Here is a 16852-nt window from a genome sequence, read left to right as displayed (position 1 = left end):
TTCGCCGAGCCGCATCTTGAGCACGGCGTCTAGCTCGACGCTCTTCACGTTGTTCCTCTGTCTCCGTACCTCGCTGTCACTTCCTGGTTTCACACTGGTGAGCTGCCTTCTCCCTCTGCTTCTCAGACAGCATGAAACTGTCTTACAAGCACTGAAATGACATGCTTTATACAGCACAGCCTCCCCTCCTGTACTTACCGAAGAGAGAAGAGAGGCGAAGTGTCTCCAATGGAAGATGACACCACCTGTTAGACCACAGCACACCTAGCGGGAAGCGCAAAGCGCCCGGACGCTATGCTGATGAACCGACGTGGTAGCCCATCTTCGCCTCGCTTATGAAGTCACACCACCTGTTACACTACAGCACACCTAGTGGGAGAAGCGTGGAATGCTCGGCGTGTCTACGAGCCACGCTACGCTGAAGAGCCGACTTGGTAGCCCAGCTCTCGCGCTGGTACGACGTCAATAGTCACGTGGTGTAAAGCGTAAGTACCGGACCACGCTACACTGTAGGCTCGAAACCTAGCGTAGTATTGCTTTCGCAATAAAAGCGCTCACTGTAGCACATGTTGAATGTATGTAATCACATAGAAATAAAGAATACATAATAAAGTCTAACAGGGTAGTAGTAGCAAAGCACCAGACAAAAATTGCTTCGTATTGTTTGCTACTGCTATTGAGGTTCCTGTTATTAGACTTTGAACTGTCGCTCTACTGCTGGTGCTGCTTACGGTGTGTAAAATTTTCTTTTTCAACCGCTGTGACCCCTATCGCAAAGCAGCAGCTAATTTTCAGCGGATGAAGCACTGAATGACTGTCGTTCCTTGATGTTCTCGGTTCCAGGAAAACTTGACCGATGCATATACATAATATGCAAAGCTATTACTTTTCTGGGTGTGCATGCTTGGCCGAAATGTCTGACTCTCCCAGCTTATTTTACCCTTCATCACTTGCTCAGGCAGCGGGATCGCAGCTGTATGATGTACAGTCCCTGATTAACTCGATATTGAAATAATCGAGATTTGTAATACCTCTTTGTTTTAACTGTTGATTTCTAGCATCATTTCACGCCACCAACTCTGAAACCTCAGGCACGACAGCTGAAGCGATGCCACTTCGGTATGGCAGGAGCAGGTCGCTGTGAAACGTGTGATGTTGCCCACGCCAGCCGCCTACGTGAACGGCGTCTGCGACACACATACAAAACTTAGAAAATAGCCGCCCATGCAAAAGTACATGAAATAAATGCTGCAGCCTTTGATAATCGCGCTTCTTGAATGCATTTTCAGGTATTTCACCCAAGGTCAGGATATCTGTGCATTATACCTTTAAGAAATGAACAAGCTATTGCTTGGCGCAGAAAATGTGTCATAGCAGCATACTTTGTGTACTACATTAAAACTTAACTTTGTTCATTCAAAATCAGAATTTTTCCTGTCTCCCATACTTTCAACTGCAAATGGGATCGGACGATACGAAGCAGTGGTCTGCAGCAGCTTGGTTCATTTCAAAACTTGGGGTGCTAAGTGGGATCCCAATTTTGCCCCAAACCAATGAAGCCACGGCCTCTTGGAGCCGTGGCGTAGTGCCGCAAAGTGATGCCGATGTTTGATCTGCTGTCGCTGTCCAGCGCCACAACTCCGAGCATATAAAACTGCCCGGTGGTATGACTAGCGCACTGTTGAAGCATGGGCCTGCAATAGAGATTACATGCTTCACTGCAATGCATTCATGTATATACCAGTTTCAGGGTAACATGCTCTCAGCGTTGGCCTCCTATATTATCCATGCCCGGTCGTAGGTGCAGCAAAGATACATTAGGACCTTCACGAAATCTGATGCATCCCAATGGCTAAAAAATTTGCTTCCGAAACAAAGTATCGACTTAGGAGCTTGCCAACGCATCACTACCAATTTCTTTATTCAATTGACCCACATCTGAAATCAAGACTTCCTCCGAAATATCCTTGCCAACTAGAAACTCTTTACCACCGACTTCGTCTAAACTGTGCATACACAAATGGATTGCGCTACCGTTTCGGTGAAAGGAACAGCCCGCATTGTGACAACTGTGGCTCGATTGAAACTGTGGAACATATCCTACTTGAGTGCACTGCGTACGCTGACGAGCATGCAAACTATGAACACAGCATGGAGAAGCTCTCCCCGGTGCCTTTAACAATGAACAGTGTTTTAGGTCCCTTAGCCTGCCCTAGGCAACAGAGACTCTTGATAAACTTTTTATTTACATATTTGAAAGACATTGGACTCCTTGACAAACTCTAAATTCACCTCGCATGTTTCCCTCAGGCATTTTGCAAGCTGTGAACTCTATAAGCACATTTGTCGGATCATGCATTTCATTATTTGATTTTATATCATTACTCCACAAAGCACCTTAACACGTATTTAATGGCCGTGTTCTATCTCCCCCTTAAATTCTATTATTTCTCTCACCATTCTTTTTTCAATCTTTCGCTCCCGAATTCCTCTACCCACACAGAGTAGCATGCCAGCGAAATCTAAACGCCGGCAAAATTCTCTGTTTTTCCATTAAAAAGTCTCTCTCGTGAAATTAAAAATCTGCTTAGAAATATTTCTGTTCCATGTATTCCTATGGGCGCTAACCCTATTTTTCACCCCCAGTCTGCTGTGACGCCGCGAGCGCCCCCTTTGTTTGTAAACACGGTGTTGGTCTATAAGGCATTACTTTTCCATACCCACTTCCAAATGCACTGTGGATAGCCTTGAGGAACTGCAAGGTTCAGTGCCCTTAAAAGCACCGTCCTGACTTTTTTTTTTTTTTCTCTGTATGCACATTATGAGTCTTTTTTTTTTTTTGCAATCGGCTTTTTATTAAATGCCCACCTCTCAGTCATACTAAGACCTTTAAAATCCAAAATAAAAACGCAGCCCGCTTGACCTATGCCAGTGTGGCTGGGGACTGCACAGAGGTGGAAATTAAGGGATTAGTTATTATAAAAGCAGCAAACTGATGTACGTGGATATGAACCTGCAAGTGGAGCTGCCGACAGAAGCCATTAATGCTGTCTCATCCAACATTATTAGACTAGATTCAATTGTGAGCCTCTCCTCTCATGTCCTTACTGCTGGTGTCTCCACACATTTGCAGTCTGCCTGATGGTGGTTCTACTATGCCTTGCTCTGCAGCAGATGCCTTGCTTGCCTCAGCTTTGAGCTCGCGTAGATGGTTATCTTGTACGCGTTTCACGCTCGCTTCCTTGCGAAATTTGCAGTACCAGAAAAGCGATATCCACCCGGTGTCTTGCCACGTCTTCTCACTGCTTTTGCTTACTGGCTTTGTGCCACAGTTTCAGGAACCTAGCATAAAAATGTATATGTTGGAAATAAAATTTAATGACTCGTGCACTGAGCTCCTGACACAAACGCTAGCACTCACGCACACAAACACAGCCACCAATGCACGCATGCTGGCGTTCCCACATGCACACAGTTGCCCACACAGATGCACGTGCATGCATACAGTGCAGTCCACTTATAACGATATTGAGAAAACTGGAAAAAAAAAAAACGGAAAATCTGATCTTTATAAGCGATTAGCGTTATATCTGGACTAAACGCAAAAAAAAAAAAAATAGAAAAAGCACACACCAACATATTTTCACATGCATGTAGGCTTGCCTACTTACCAGCGATGAGTAAATCGGGTTGAACAATGCTAATCGTAGTAAAGAGCACTAAACACTTTATTACAGGATACATCAATAGCACTTAAAATAGCCCTTAAAAAAGTCTGAAGTCACGCTCGCTTGAGCAGCAGCTGAAGCTTGACAATTGCTGTGAGGATCGTTTCCAGTAGCGCACACACTGGCGGTAGTATTTTTTGCGTGCATGAAGCTAATTAGCGACGGATGAACTGCAAGGCATCGCCAGCCTCGATGATAGTTAAAATCGTAGAGTGCGAGTGCCCGTATTTTTTCACGAGGCTTTCGACCTTGAAACCCTGCCTGAAATCTCGATGAATCTGCTGTTTCATGTCAAGAGCTATTGCGCCGTAAATGTGATCGGCGCCATCTTCCACGGATGCACAATCAGTGATGGCGATAGGCCGCACATTTTGTGCGGCAACAGGCAGCGATTGTGATGATAGTGCTCATCTCCTAACCGCACGCAATGGCGCTTGCAGATTTCTCCACGACAGTCCGTTTTCGTCGCATATGTCGTATTTTCACGTCATTCTCTTCTTAATAGTTTATTCTTTATTAAACATTCAAATTTTCGTCGTAAATTTATCTACTGGGCAGCGATAAAGCTATTGTATTCGATGTACCGCCGATAATCGATCATTATATCTGGTTTATTTTCACATTGGACCAATGGGGAAATTGATAAATTTCAAGAACTTCATTGTTATAAGCGATATATCATTATAACTGGTATCGTTATAGGTGCACTGCACTGTACATCCATACGCACGCATACCCACATACACATACTCAAAAGCCTGCACTCACCACATACACTCTCACACACACAGCTGCCGTAAAAACCACAGGAGTTCCGTACTAAGGACCCCTCCTAGACTTCGTAAGAGACTTAAGTGCGAAACTTAAGTGTTTCTCAAATATCTTTGGCAACTTGGGGTGCCATCCTAAATTCAACAAAATATGTTGGGCTATTTTATGAACACCTTCAGTAAATCGTAAAAGGGCTACTGAACAAGGTTTGAACATTTTAAACAAATCCAGTGCTTCGTTCAGGTATCACAGGAAAGCCAACCCCGTTCTCTACGCTGACCCGTTGAGCCCTGGGATGACTTACCATCCAGGGAGGCGTCTATTAGTCTTATTCTCTGACTGACGAGTAAAGCATGTTGTATCGTCTGCACGGCTGCTTTTGTATCGCGCCTTTCATTTTCGCATATGCAAACGACACACACACAAAACGAGGTCTTTTAGTTTCTTGCCTGCCCACATAGGTTTCGGAGTGTTCTTTGTGCTATGCCACTCATACACTCGTGCAACTGTGAACACAGAAAGACCCAAATGCACCGAAGTACACACAGAAAAAGATGCATTCATGCACCGGTCTGCCTTGCTAAGCAACACTGGAGAGAGCCTGTCATCCATGCTTTGGCCACCCATTGAGCTCGGGCAGCTCGATGAGGGCGTGGACGAGCATGTCGTCTGTGTAGCCCTCTTCTTGACTTTTGAACGAAAGGTTGCCTAGGAGTCCTCTGCCCCACATCCCTGAAATGCTTGTGGAGCAAAAAGCAAGATAAAAAATATTAGCCAAGGCGAGGCCATGACGTCAGCATCTGACATACTTCATCAGACTGCACGTCTCCCGCTAAATTTAACTGGAGGAGAAGGACTATTTCCTTACGGAGGATAGTTGACCAGGCAAGAGAGAGAAGCTTTTCAGAAGCTGAAGGGAAGAAAAGAAGCATGGCGCTGTGGATTGATTTTGATTGCTGTAACTCTACTATTAATGAGTCCTCAGAAAAAGCATTTGTTTGATTAGAAGGTGATGCATCACAACAACCAGGTTTTTTTTGAAGAAATTTGCAAACTTAGGATGGTCAGTGACAAACATCTCGAAGTTGTGTTGATAGCTTGCCGTGTTCTAAAGAAAAAGAGGCCATTTCCACTGAAAGTAAGTTTTTATAAACTAGAACAGGCTGAATTGAAATACAGATGTCACCCTCCATCCACATGGATGCACATATTCAGCTCTCTGGGGCCGCAGTATCATTTCCTTCCAAACTTTGATCATGGTGTCACTGACACCGAGAGTTCGAATTGTATGATGGCAAGAAAATTTTCTTAAAGGCAATTTTCTCGGCAATAAACGTGCCTTTCACTGCCAAACAATTATCAGCATAGCCAACAAAGATCCAAGTACTTGTCACCTGCACAGAGCGAATGTTAGATAGAGTTGCCCTCTGTGTGTAAATCCTGCTGCATTCACAAGGCTTTGCGAAAAGTGTTTTCTTGGCTCCGATTCTCACAAAAATTTACCTGTAAAGTGTAACCCAGAGTTCAGAGAAAAATTGGGCCTCACCATATTGAAAGCTCCATAGCACAATCTGTTGAACGCGACAAAAAAAACTCGTGAACTGTCAGGGGAGGTCAAAGAATGCAGCTCACATGGAAGAAACGACCGGTTGGCACTTTGTAAGTGCTGAACGGCGCCTTAATTAATAAAATAATTTGCAGTGGACGCCGTCACTTATACCCCTTGTCACACAGGCACAAATTGATCGAAATCGAGCTCGATGCGGATCCAGCGTTGCTACACAGCGAATTCAGTCACGATCGCCCACGACTCTGCTCTACTACAGTATTGCTGTCGTTGCCTTCATCTTTCCCAGACAATGACCAAATATACCAAGTAACAGTAAAGATTGCTCAAAAGATGTGTTATAAGAAATTACAATCTTAAAATAAATAAATTTCTATTTAGATTTATGTGATTTGTATTGCAAAGCTGTGTACAAACTCAAAACCACGTGTGTTTTGGCAGTGGTAAACAAACGTGCGGGCTCGAACAAGCTTCGTTGTTCCCATGTGTGTTAGTCGCCTGGTATCCTCCCTGCGTGCGCAGTGGATCAAACAACTGCTACTCGTCTACGGAAGGTGTGGTCTTTTTAAAAAGGTAGAAGAAAGTTTTAATAAAACGTGTATTTTTAGATATATACAAACCGATGGCGACGATCATCATGCGCGTAGTGCCCTCTCTTATGTAGCTGTCTAATTTGTCTATTGGAAACAAGTGGGTATGTGTAGCACGGTGCATCTCTACCCTGCTGAAACTTCAATCATGATCGCTACCGATCACAGTCCGATGTGCCCGTGTAACAGCGATATTATTCTGTGGCAGTATAAGCCCACAAAATGATGCAAGCAGGCTTTAACAATGCAGCTAGTATTGCTAGAAACCATTCATCTGCACATCTGTCCCTTCTGCGAAGATGCAGGAGTACCTGTACAGATAGCAGGTCTGACATGGTTTTATCAAGTTTTTATCTCAAATCCATAGTCTGGCATCTGTTGAGAGTCACAGATTGGGAATCTGATTGGCCACGAGGTATGAAATACAAAATATTTAAAATATTTTGGGGAAACATGACGATACGCCATCCACTGATAAGGTTTGATCGCTGCAGCTACAAATGCCAGACCCAAATTGGCCTATAGTGATCAGCCCACTTGACCTAACTTGTTAGTTTCGATCGGTCGTACTGTGATATTCGTTGCGTTATTTGTTTGCTACCGCAAATATTGATGCTGCTAACACATAAACACGGCAAAGCAACGCTATAACTGTGGACTGGACTTATCTTTCTCACGTAGCCAAGAAGCAAAAGTGATACAGGGGTTCACTCGGTCGAAAGAAAGCTTCAAGCATGCCTACGCTTCCCATAACTCACTCACTGAATAAAACACATTTCGAAGGCCACACTGTTAACCTGACCGTTTTAAGCACATTACTTATGCGTTCCAACTTAGTGCACCACAGACATCTAACCTTTTTTGATGCAGGTTGCTCTTTTTAGGGCTTGATGGCAAACGATGCAGGTTAACATTGCAGTAGCTGAGCTCTCAACACACGTCAAGCACGTCGTACACAGCATTCAAAGTTCAAAGTAGTTCTCTTCCTGTGGTAGTTACTACATCCGAAAACAATGTGGTGGGGCCCAGATTACTTCTTGTACTTCTGCTGTTGCAGTGAACTTGACTGTACAGGCATTTATCTCGTCTCAAGTGCTTGTGAAGCATGCATATAGTATTTGAGGGTGGCAATGTCCTTGTTCCTTTTGTTCAGTGATAAGTGAATTCTTTTGTAGTGGCATGCATGCCATCTCGAGTTTTTGTGATGCATGCATTGTGTGCCAATTTCAGGACCCTACTGTTAAACATTTGCAGTCACTGTCCTCGGATGATGTTTATATGGCATGTAGGTTAATGAAATTGAGGTGCTAATAGTCACCTTAAATAAGCAGGGACATCAGACTTTGCCATGAGAAGCCTGTAGTACTGTGCATGGGAATGCAGACATTTATCAACTTGGCTGAGGCATACACAATTATGCTGAACCCACAGATAGCTGGCAGCATGACAAATGACACTCAGAATATCATTGCATATTAGGCTTCTGAAAGGCAAGAAACCTGCAAGCCAGGCAGGCTACAATTTTTTAATCTCGACAGCTGTCAAAGTACTAGCATTTAACTTCTGGAATTCAGCAGATAGTGGCATGGCCTTGCCTGTGAGCAAGGCAGTAAGCTGGTTACAGTTCTATACAGATGTTTTGAACTTCTTGGGATGGTTTATCTTAGTGTGGCAAGTGGCAGAACAACCTGCTAACTTGTAAAAAATTCCATTGGCTGATCCGGAGTAGCTTGTCTTGGTCCGCAGGGTGAAGGCGAATTCTGCTGGTTGATCTGGATCAGGTTCACAAGATCCACTGGTTGTACTGGAGCAACTTTATCCGCGATGGAGCATTCTCATGTGAGTCCCCAAGAAGCGGCAGATTTCGCTGGTGCGCTGCCATCACTTCAGCATAGCTGAGCCGTCGTTGCCTGTTCTTTGCACGGTTAGAGACATAGCCGGTTGACCCTCGGCATTTACATTCCTAACAATGAATTGAAGAGTGATGCCTTTTTGTCCGGGTTGTTGAGGAATCCCAAAACTATCATCGGTGATATGCAAAATGAGTGGTCATTTAGTGGTAATTATAAAAGAATGTTTTTAATTGCTTCACAAACTGTTGAAATATTGCTGGCTGTATTGACACTGCAATGTGCAACTTTTAAGGCAAAGTGGTAGGGACACACACAGCATGCACTCATTCTCAATGTTCAGCGCTAAGTGCAAGCAAAAATGAATAGTATCGTCATCGCTGGCCATTCTCAAGCAAAATTATGCAGTTGGCCCAACTTCCAGAATTGATTGCACGTGAAAGCTTCCGTTGAGCACCTTCCCGGAGCAAGTTCATGCTTCACTGGTTGATCAGGATTGGGTAGCTTGTGTGAGTCTGCACATTGGCCCTTTGTGCATTTCTTTGCTGCAAACAGCAAGGTGCCCGCGGGCTGTAATGTCGGTAAACAGAACCCCAAGTGGTCGAAAATTTCGGACCCCTCCTTGAGGTCTCTCCTAGCTTGACTTGCTTTGGGATATTAAACCTTATAAACCTAAACAAAACCTCAAAAGAGGCCAAGCTTTAGGGCCAACATGGCATTCAGAACTACTGTATGTTGCTGCTAATCTGTTCTGATTTGTTGTTTAGGTCAGCCAAAGTTACTTTAAACACCTTTACTTTTTGGCCGTATGCCTTATCTTGTCACAGATACCTGCGTAGCTGGAAAAGCATTGATCATTGCATAAGATATGTCGAAAAGAGAAAGCTGCAATTATTAGTGACACTTGAGCCTAGAAGCGTGCTCCAAAACAGTTATAATGCTCCAAAACTGGTTTTATTTTTCCAAAGCTGCTCCAAGATGTTGTTACTACTCCTAAAAAAACTGTGCCCTATGTTATGTCAAAGAAATCTCCATGGAAATCATCATTGCTGCTTCACTCTATTGGTGTAAACAGGCAAGGACAGTAGGAAGTCGCATCAATATCCATGCTGCTAACTGCAGAACGGAAGCAGCGAATGCATCAATGTTTCGTGAGTGCACGTGACTTTCAGCAATGCTTCATCAATTATTTAGTGTCCAAGCGCAGCTGTATTGCTACGCCCAACTGGATGTGAATGGATTGTGAGTGGGATGCGACTCCCTCGTTGCTCTGAGGCATATCTTCTGTCATTATACAACCCCTTTAAGTCTTGTACACTATTATCAGCAGAAAAGAAACAGGAAAAAAAACATGAGTCTTCACTGATCGGAGGCACGATTTGTACTATGTGAAGTTTAAATTTAATTATAAGAATAAGGTCCCACTAGAGGGCTGTGATTGAGTAGGCTTTATTAAAAGAAGCTGGCACTTAGGCCTAGTCATGGAACAAGGAGTTCATATGTAATGGTCAAAGCCTGCCTAACTTAACAAGGGAAAATAATGCTTATTGCATTGATAGTAACCTGCATTAGGGGTGGAAGGACAGTTCAGTGTTTTCATTGGCTTTTAAGAGGGATATCACAGACAGATTGCATAGACGTTACGGCAAAACTGCTGAAAAAGGCATCATCTGGACAGCTACTGGCACGAATAAACTTCTAATTTTCACGCCCGGTCAGAACGCTTGTTTCTTTGATTTTCCAGAATCCGACCAGTGACTAGAGGCGTGTGGCAGACTATTTGAGACACAGCATATTGGTTTTTCCCCGCATTTCAACAGCTGTCTCCCATGTCTCGTTTCACTGTCTACAGCATGCCCCTCACACTTTTTGAGGGGTAAGTAGGTTTTCTGTGCATAACAAACAACATTGTCACACAACTTTCCTCATTTCTGCCATTTCTGACTTTCTGCCTTCCTCCGAAAAGTAAACAGTGGCAGGAACGACTGTTCTATAGCTTTCACTCTTCTCTGTAACGTGAGAGCATTCATTCCAATGCCTGCATGGTGCCAGGTGAATGTAGACAGTTTTGTACATATTACAGAAAGTAAGTAACCGATTACAGTGCTCAATTGTAGAAAGGTTATCTATTAATTTTGAGTTACTTTCCTTCCTGCTTTTATTGCCGTAACACTTTTTTGTTTTGGCTACTGTGAACTAGTGCAAATTTCTTGATATTTCGTAAAAGTGTTGCTAATTATCAAGAGGGGTTGTATGACAGAGTTGTCTTGTTTCCTTGCCAAGGGATCGGCACTGAGCACCCAACAATAACACTGCAGGCGAAAGCAACACTATGAAGTATAAACAGCTTGCACATCAGCGTATACACTAAACCTTTGTACAGCAGTACAGCTCCAACACAATTCTCACTTGTGCTCCCTGTATTTGTGGCTTTACGCTCTCTGGAAGCTGCAGGGTTGGGTGTAGTGGGATATAAGTTGTGGTGCCATCTGACAGTATGCATGACATTCCATGGAATGCGAACTGCTACACTGCGATGAGCTAGCCATTGCCCAAATATGATACTTTTCCGCAGCCAGTGCAGGTATGTTGTCGCTTTGTCACAGAAGAAACTTCCCAGCTAGCACTAGGGTTTGTCACCAAACTAAGATTCTCAAAGCTTTATCATTGGCTAAAAATAACGGGTTATAAGTAATCAGTATTGAATAATTATGAATTGTGAGAAAATGTAATCGATTACAGAATTATTTGTAACGCATTCCAAACAACGTGGATCGCACATTCGCACTTAAAGGGGACAGAGTGATTGTACTACTACTGCACACCATAACTGCTCAAGGCTGAAATTTCAGCAACAATCAGCGGTCTTGCCTATCTGCACGCTTAACCACCTACATGATGCACCACGCAGCAGAGTAGGTGACGACAAATAGGAGAGGCACACAACCACACACACACACACACACACACACACACACACACATAAACAAGGACTATGCTGCACTGTCAACTTGAACACCAACATCCTCTTCCTTCTCCACTTTTAAGCACACATGACATGATGCGTGGTGCATCATGTCGTCTGACCAACTAGCTCGACTTTCTACTGTATTATCTTAGCCACCTGTCCTAAGTATATATTGTGCCTGAAGCTATATGTGTTGCGTTTTCGCCCCTAGTCCACGTAAACATAGTAGTTTTCCCAATGACACACTGAGACGCCGTCCATATGGAAAAAGTGCCTCGTACAACTTTCACTGCAGAAATCTTAACATTTCATACTCGAAGTGAACATAAACGATGCGGTAACACGCATCTTAGCCTACTACATCCATCATATATGCCATAAAATTTGTTACTAGTAGAAAGGTACCCGACGGAATGTGTTCATGAGGGCTACTCTGCTAGTCTGCGGTGTGAATAGAAAATGCTAGCCGCAGCTTTCACTTGAAGAGCCAGCTTTTTTGTGTGATGCATGTGCTGCTGAGGAACCCACTTCCTAGCTTCTGTGCACTCGTTTGCAGTAAATTACAAGCTGCATTCAAAGCAGTTGTGTTGCAGAAGCAGGCCAAGTAGGGTAACCTGCATTTTTTCTGGGAACACTGACAAATTAAATAACCTAGGCATTAACACTTTCTATCTACTTCTTGCCCTCACGCAACAAATGCAACATGCACACGTCATCAGCACTAAAGTGAGATGGGATGCCTAGCATATATAAAGAAGAGCTGTGACAACAAGAAATGATAAATATTATGAGCTTGCTATTGGCAAGGCTGCAGGTTATGGGGGTTTGTGTTTAAAGCAACATGTTCAACCTGCCTCTGCTACAAGGTAGTTTCTGTGGCAGCACCCAATACTTACTAGGGATTTACTGGTTAGTAGTTTCATTAATTGCCTCTCGGCAAACCCAATAATCCAATAAGAGCGCTGTTTTGTCACTTGAGACTGTGGCAGTTAGCCAGATGTTGAAGATAGTCATAAATATTTTTACTGAGCATTTGCCGTAGGAAGCTATAGCTTTGACTCTACAAGCTATAACACTGCTTCCAGCATTTTGCTGTCTCGCCTAAACATTCATTTTGTATGAATATTCACTCAAGTAGTGAATAATAATAGGAATGTTTGACTTCGTTCTTTCACTATTTTATTTATATTCAATTTATATTCTATTCAGTGCCTAAGCTATCTACTAATATTTGATTCGGCCTCAAAAGAGTACTGTGCGCACCCCTGTTAATAAGTCTCACATTCAGGGCAGGCACATAAAACCATCACAGCTAAACTGAAGTTTTTTTTATACCTATGGAGTTTAAGGAAATCATTTGCCTGTAATCATCGAGGAAATGGGTTATCTCTACACCAGAGAGTTGGTAAAGAACATACACCCAAAACGAACTGCAATAGTGCCACAAGCATTATAATACCGCTGTGCACGTGTGATTTTGTAGCCTATCATAAAATAGGAAACACACCACATATCACCATAAGAAAGGAAAACCACCACTACCACTCTCGCTACCAGCCCCACCCCATAGCACCCATATTCGGCGCGTGAACTAGCAGTCGGCCAACAATGCAGTGAATACCTTGCATCAGTGTCAGAAAAGCCAAGCTTTCGTGGTAAACACCTACCGGGCGGCGATAAAGCTATTGTTGTATCCAATGTACCGCCGATAATCTATCATTATATCTGGTTTATTTTTACATAAGGGCAATGGGAAAAATGGTAAATCTCAAGAATTTGATTGTTATAAGCGATGTATCGCTATATCTGGTTGGTATCGTTATAAGTGGACAGCACTGTACTTTAATAGCGCAACAAAACACGGACACAGAGAAATAAATGGACACAACAAGCACTCACTTCAACTTCTGACGCCAGGAAGGGAACAATGTACAAAAAAAAAAAAACAGAAAAAAGAAAGATATCACAAGTCGCATAAAAATAAAATTAAAAGGCAGAATTTAAAATAATTGCAAGCAAATGAAAATGAAAAGAAGAAATGAAAAAAACTCATACGCGCTCCAAACTAGCACCCATGTATTGCAAGGCAACAACACTCAGCGAGTCTCGAAGTGTAATCACGCAGCCACCAAGGCCAGGATCGTCTTGCAAACTCAGGATGGGCAGATTACTGCTGACGCTTTTCTTTTGTATTCGAGGAAGCGCCAAATGAAAGGTGGATCGGATGCCCAGTGGGATCAGCTTCATATATGCGTGAATCCGCCTTTTTCACAAGGCTGCTCTGCACATGCGCGCCTCTCCCGTGTTGAAAACAAACCACCAGCCCCAGCTGCACATGCGCAGTTCCTGGCCTCCGCGATCGGCGCAGCCGTAACTGATCTCGGAGGCCATGTGTAAATATTCGTGACAGGCATATGCGACAGATGGCGGTAGCTGTCAAGAACACACACCGTCATTTCGCTGGTGCCAAGGGCGTTTTCAACCAGTACCAGACGAATTTTCAACCACTCCCTGATGGCGCCACATTTTGTGAAAAAGGTGGATTTTCTGGTGACGCCGTGACCGGATGTGACGTCATTTTGACATCAGTTCTGGTTATTCAACATGGCTGGATGTGATATGACATCATAGTCATCTCTGTTGAGGGTCAACATACTACACCGCTGATGTCATTAGTTTCAAGGTACGACATACTACACCACTGATGAGGTCATTAATTTCAATTTCAAGATATGACATACTGCATCACCGATGACGTCATAAAACTAAAGCGTTAGGGATGTACAGACATGATCATGGCCGCGAGCATGAGCCATTAAGGACTTTCGCCTTAATACATGCGGCTACACACAATCCTCGGAACAACCTCCTGCTTAAACAGCATCGCTGTTAAAAAAAACGTGCCTAGCATTGCATGATGTGCTCTAATATGCAGCAGATAATGGAGTGGAACCTGGATAGAAGAGCACTTCACTGCGGCAGTTTACTGTGGCAGCTTTACCGGTAGCTCACAACTCAATGACAGTTCTAAGATAGCTGCGTACAGACTGCTGGTGGGTGATTCGCTGAAGGCCCTTTGCTCAATGTCCCGAGGAGCGAGTATACTGTATACCTCGCCACAGGTTCATTATCTTCCTAGATAACAAACCTGTGGCAAGGTATACAGCATCTGAGAGCGAACAACAAGTGCAACGCCTTATCGGCATTCACTCAATGTTTCGGCAGCCAATCATATTGCAGGGGTGAAAGCAGGCTTGAGCATTTTGGAGCAGCTTTGGAACAACAAAATGGGAGTTTTAGAGCATTTGAATTATGTTTTGGAGCACGTTTCCAAGGTCGAACGCCTTTGATAATTGCAGTTTTCTTTTTCTGAAGTACAAAATCTCCAATCTGATTCTTTTTTATACAGGTTTAATGCCTTTCCAATTTCGCACTCATCTCTGACATGACAAACAGCCAAAGCATGTAAAGATGTATAACACAAGCCGACCTTAGCAAACTTGGAACAGCAACAAACGCAACTCTTGCTGGTGCGCTTCATAACTGAACATCTAGTCTGACCTAATGCGTTTACCTATTTTGATTTTATAGATTCAAATGTTGAGTCTACCACTTCGATGCACTCTAGCAGCGATACTAACTTGAAATTCAGATTAATGGGCATGACATTTCTGCTCCCTATATTGTGCATATCTTTTATTTTATTTATTTAGAATACACCTCAAAGCCCGCAGACATGGGGTATTACATGATCCCTTTTGATCCTATGCCTGGGCTGATAAATTTCTGAGTACATGGATTTTTCGTCTGCCAAAAAGGCGCCTTCAGACCACAATAACATGCCTTGACAAGCTTGGCGCCAGTGCCGCTCGATCGTCTTGTTAGTTTGTAATATTATGGCGGTCTACAGGAGTGGAAGCAGGCTCAGACATTTTGTAGCAGCTCTGGGCTACAAACAGATGGCATTGAAGGGTAGCCTTTCCATCCTACAGTTTCTTTACTTCACTGCCTCCTGCCAATAGTTTATCATTCTTTGCTTGAGCAATGCTGGGGCTCATTTTTAATATTTTGGTGATAGGCCCCGTATGCCTTTCCAACACCCTTGAGAAGCTTCCTAGTGAGTGACAGCTTTGGCGTACCAACCCATAATGCTTCAGGTATGGTTTTGTCTGTCGTAGGCCTGGCAAGCTTGCCACTGACAAAGAGGCTCAATGGTGAAATGCCTGCTAGGTTTCACAGCAGAATCATTAAAAATAACACGTGCAGTTTTGTAGTCGGACAAGTTTTCTTCCTAACGGCTCACAATAGTTTGCACTACCTGCTTCACTTGTTGATCTCGCTTCTCTCCATCAGTGATTCAAAAGGCTGAGAGGAGGTGATATGCCACATGCACAGTACATTTTTTTCCCCACAATTATCTCCAACCGCCAGTAGCTCATACTAAATTTACTAGCAAATAAATATTTATTATACTCCATGCATTCTTCCCTTGCAAAAAATTCATTTGTCCCAGTGGAAGATACGTTATATCTTTATCACTGATGCAATGACATAGTTCCCGTGTTCTGCTGAAATTGATGGCAAAACATCAAAACAGCCAGTTTGGAGCAGTTTTGGAGCAATATTGCATTTTAGAGCAGGATGGAGCAGGGAAAGCAGTTTGGAGCAGAATAGAGCAATTGGAGCAGCACTTGCACCCCTGATATTGTTACTAGAACAAATCGCGACAAAAACATTAGATAGATGGATGGATGAATGAATGTTAGGAGCGTCCCGTCCCCTTTGAAACGAGGGGGTAATAGTCATCACATGCTCAACCTTTTTTTATGCTTTTTAACTTAGATAACTCTTCAATTTTAGCAACTTTACTTCTAGACTAGATAACCCTTCAACTTTAACAACTTTACTTCTAGACTTTACCCAGATTATCTTTAAATACTCATGCTTAATTTCGATTTAGCTTCTGTCCTCTCCCTGCTATTTATCCACCACTCTTCCAAGCATCTCTTCCTAACCTCTGCCGCCTATTCGTTCATGCTTCCTTTGTTACCTCTAAACCCTAGGGCCTTGGCTATAGTGATTGTCTGCATCAACATCTGGATGATACTGCCACACTACAGCATATATTTTCAATTGTTCAATAATATGTTCAATTCTTTCTGGGTACCTACTATGCGTAGGGCAAGTTTCATCTTGATTAAACTTTCTTTTGTAGCTTCGGGTTCTATGACATCCTGATGTAGCTTCAAGGAGAAGGCGGCAGCCTCTTGAGCTGTCATAAAAGGTTTCCTTCTTAATCCGTTTTCTATATATATCCAGGGTTGACTTCTTCCATTTAATTATTCCAGTTTTTAGCCTCTGTTTCTCCATCCTGCCTT

The 16852-nt window shown here is 43.2% G+C and overlaps 1 protein-coding gene across 11 annotated transcripts in view; it reads left to right on the top strand.

Moving 5' to 3' along the window:
- The window catches only part of Set2 (SET domain containing 2), a 95556-nt gene that overhangs the window by 8665 nt on the left and 70039 nt on the right, over positions 1–16852 (top strand). Inside the window, exon 4 of one of the 11 annotated variants that reach the window (XM_084595099.1) lies at positions 8403–8495. The exons of 9 other annotated variants lie outside the window; for them this stretch is intronic. The gene's annotated coding sequence lies outside the window, so the exon portion shown is untranslated. Of the gene's footprint in view, positions 1–8385; positions 8496–16852 lie in introns of all 11 variants that reach the window. One more of the 11 variants, XM_084595100.1, reaches the window with a different exon arrangement.

This window comes from Amblyomma maculatum, chromosome 2, assembly GCF_055883805.1.
Source record: "Amblyomma maculatum isolate TAMU_Amacu chromosome 2, ASM5588380v1, whole genome shotgun sequence".
NCBI lineage: Eukaryota > Metazoa > Arthropoda > Arachnida > Ixodida > Ixodidae > Amblyomma > Amblyomma maculatum.
The sequence above is the reverse complement of the archived record's forward strand: the minus strand, read 5'-3'. Positions and strand labels throughout refer to the sequence as shown.